Source organism: Arachis duranensis, chromosome 3 (genome assembly GCF_000817695.3).
Source record: "Arachis duranensis cultivar V14167 chromosome 3, aradu.V14167.gnm2.J7QH, whole genome shotgun sequence".
In the NCBI taxonomy this organism is placed as follows: Eukaryota; Viridiplantae; Streptophyta; class Magnoliopsida; order Fabales; family Fabaceae; genus Arachis; species Arachis duranensis.
The window spans coordinates 61,203,402-61,206,545 of record NC_029774.3 but is presented as its reverse complement, the minus strand read 5'-3'; the positions used below and the strand labels follow the sequence as shown (position 1 = coordinate 61,206,545).

The window sequence follows — 3,144 nt, the reverse complement described above, 5'->3', positions numbered from 1 at the left end:
ATAACTAAATTCTTCCTTCATTTAGTAATTAGAAGAACATTTAAGATGATAAGTTAGGATAAATCATTTCTACCAATCAACATATCCATATTTAGTAGTATAAACAACAGAGCTAGTTCATGCTGAGTTAATCAACACAAGTGACAAGAAATTTGAAATGTCATTTTCTCATGCTCCAATAACTAGTATATTTTACAAGCACATAGTAAAAAGTTTGTAGCTTTACCATATCAGGAACTTTAGTTTAAAGCACAAGGCAAAATCAACAGCCAAAGCACTAGGCGAATGCTAATACTATATATGAACATGAATTGCAAGATTGCAAAAATCAAATATTGAAGTGGGTTTTGTCAAATTCAGCTGCAAAAAACATGGCAAATAGAAAATTTTGAGGCAAATGAAGTGGGGAACTCACTGGCCACCGGGACAGTGAAAGTGCTTGGCTTGGAAATTGAAGGTTGCCAGCCTACAAAATTGTGGGAGGGCAATTAAAGAGAAGAAGTTGGAATGAAAAGAAAGCTCATCAAAATTCACAGCATTGAGTTAACATACAAATAAAACCTAACAAAAATTATGATACCTTGATAGCTAAAATTATAAAACCTAAAATTATCATCCCAAGTTTAGGTTCCAAACTCTGCTATTGTTGTTGAAACTGATACTCCTGCTGCTGCTACTATTGCTCCTTCTGATGCATTTGCTCCTGTTTCTTCTCATGCATCTCACCACTATCAAAAGATTTGTAAAAAGGTGATTATTAACAAATACATATCTATTACTTCTTCAGCAATTCAATTTCGTAGAGTTCAGCAACATATATGAAGAGGAATGTATTCAGTGCTGACTGATGAGCGGATAATTTATACGCTTTTTGGCATTGTTTTTAGGTAGTTTTTAGTAAGTTCAAGCTACTTTTAGGGATGTTTTCATTAGTTTTTATGTTAAATTCACATTTCTGGACTTTACTATGAGTTTGTGTATTTTTCTGTGATTTCAGATAATTTCTGGCTGAAATTGAGGGACTTGAGCAAAACTCTGAAAAAGGCTCACAAAACGACTGCTGATGTTGTTGGAATCTGACCTCCCTGCACTCGAAATGGATTTTCTGGAGCTACAGAACTCCAATTGGCACGCTCTTAACGGCGATAGAAAGTAGACATCCAGAGCTTTCCAGCAATATATAATAGTCCATACTTTATTCGGGAATTGACGACGTAACATGGCATTGAACGCCAAGTACATGCTGCTGTCTGGAGTTAAACGCCAGAAAAACGTCATGATCCGGAGTTGAACGCCCAAAACACGTTATAACTTGGAGTTCAACTCCAATAGAAGCCTCAGCTCGTGGATAGATCAAGCTCAGCCTAAGCATACACCAAGTGGGCCCCAGAAGTGGATTTATGCATCAATTACTTACTCATGTAAACCCTAGTAGCTAGTCTAGTATATATAGGACATTTATCTATTGTATTAGACATCTTTTGACCACTTTAAGTCCTGGATCATTCGGTCACTTGATCATGGAGAGGGCTGGCCATTCGGCCATGCCTGAACCTTTTTCTTATGTATTTTCAACGGTGGAGTTTCTGCACACCATAGATTAAGGATGTGGAGCTCTGCTGTACCTCAAGTTTCAATACAATTACTATTACTTTGGTGTGGAGCTCTGCTGTACCTCAAGTTTCAACACAATTACTGTTACTTTCTATTCAATTCTCTTTTATTCTTATTCCAAGATATACGTTATACTCAACTTTGATGAATGTGATGATCCGTGACACTCATCATCATTCTCACCTATGAACGTACGTGCTGACAACCACTTCCGTTCTACTTTAGACCAGGCACATATCTCTTAGATTCCCCAACAGAATCTTCGTGGTATAAGCTAGATAGATGGCGGCATTCATGAGGATCTGGAAAGTCTAACCTTGTCTGTGGTATTCCGAGTAGGATTCCGGTATTGAATGACTGTGACGAGCTTCAAACTCCTGAAGGCTGGGCGTTAGTGACAGACGCAAAGGAATCAAGGGATTCTATTCCAACCTGATTGTGAACCGACAGATGATTAGCCGTGCTGTGACAGAGCATAGGAACGTTTTCCCTGAGAGGATGGGATGTAGCCATTGACAACGGTGATGCCCTACATACAGCTTGCCATGGAAAGGAGTAAGAAGGACTGGATGAATGTAATAAGAAAATAGAGATACGAGAGGAGCACAGCATCTTCACACACTTATCTAAAATTCCCACTATTGCTTTACATAAGTATTTCTATCCCTTTTTATTTTCTATTTATTTATTAATTTTCGAACTCACCATAAACTAATTTAATCTGCCTAACTGAGATTTACAAGGTGACCATAGCTTGCTTCATACCAACAATCTCTGTGGGATCGACCCTTACTCACGTAAGGTATTACTTGGATGACCCAGTACACTTGCTGGTTAAGTTGAACGGAGTTGTGTCCACACAAAGTTAAAAAAAAGCAATGAATTTTACAAAATACAATAACAAAGGAATCACAATTTCGTCCACCAAGTTTTTGGCGCCGTTGCCGGGGATTGTTCGAGTATGGACAACTGACGGTTCATCTTGTTGCTCAGATTAGGTAATTTTCTTTTCAAAAACTTTTTCAAAATTTTTCTTTTCCTTTTTTTCGTTTTTTTTAAAATATTTTCAAAAAAAATTTATAAAAAATCCAAAAAAATTAATAAAATCATAAAAATAATTAAAATAAAAATACAAAAAAAAAATTAGAAAATCATAAAAATTAAAAATATTTTGTGTTTCTTATTTGAGTCTTGAGTCAATTTTTAAGTTTGGTGTCAATTGCATGCTTTAAAAAATTTTTTTCTTGCATTTTTCGAAAATTCATGCATTCATAGTGTTCTTCATGATCTTCAAGATGTTCTTGGTAAATCCTCTTGTTTGATCTTGATGATTTCTTGTTTTGTGTTGTTTGTTGTTTTTCATATGCATTTTTCGTTTGTTAGAGTCCATGCATTAAAGATTTCTAAGTTTGGTGTCATGCATGTTTTCTTTGCATAAAAAATTTTTCAAAATTATGTTCTTGATGTTCATCATGATCTTCAAAGTGTTCTTGGTGTTCATCTTGACATTCATAGCATTCTTGCATGCAT

The 3,144-nt window shown here is 35.6% G+C and overlaps 1 long non-coding RNA gene across 1 annotated transcript in view; it reads right to left on the bottom strand.

Moving 5' to 3' along the window:
• Positions 1-225: 225 nt before the first annotated feature.
• The window catches only part of LOC127745790 (uncharacterized), a 22,866-nt gene continuing 19,947 nt past the window's right edge, over positions 226-3,144 (bottom strand). The window contains exons 2-3 of the long non-coding RNA XR_008007352.1: positions 581-728; positions 226-466 (exon numbers count right to left, since the gene is read on the bottom strand). This is a non-coding gene — a long non-coding RNA (uncharacterized LOC127745790). The remainder of the gene's footprint in view (positions 467-580; positions 729-3,144) is intronic.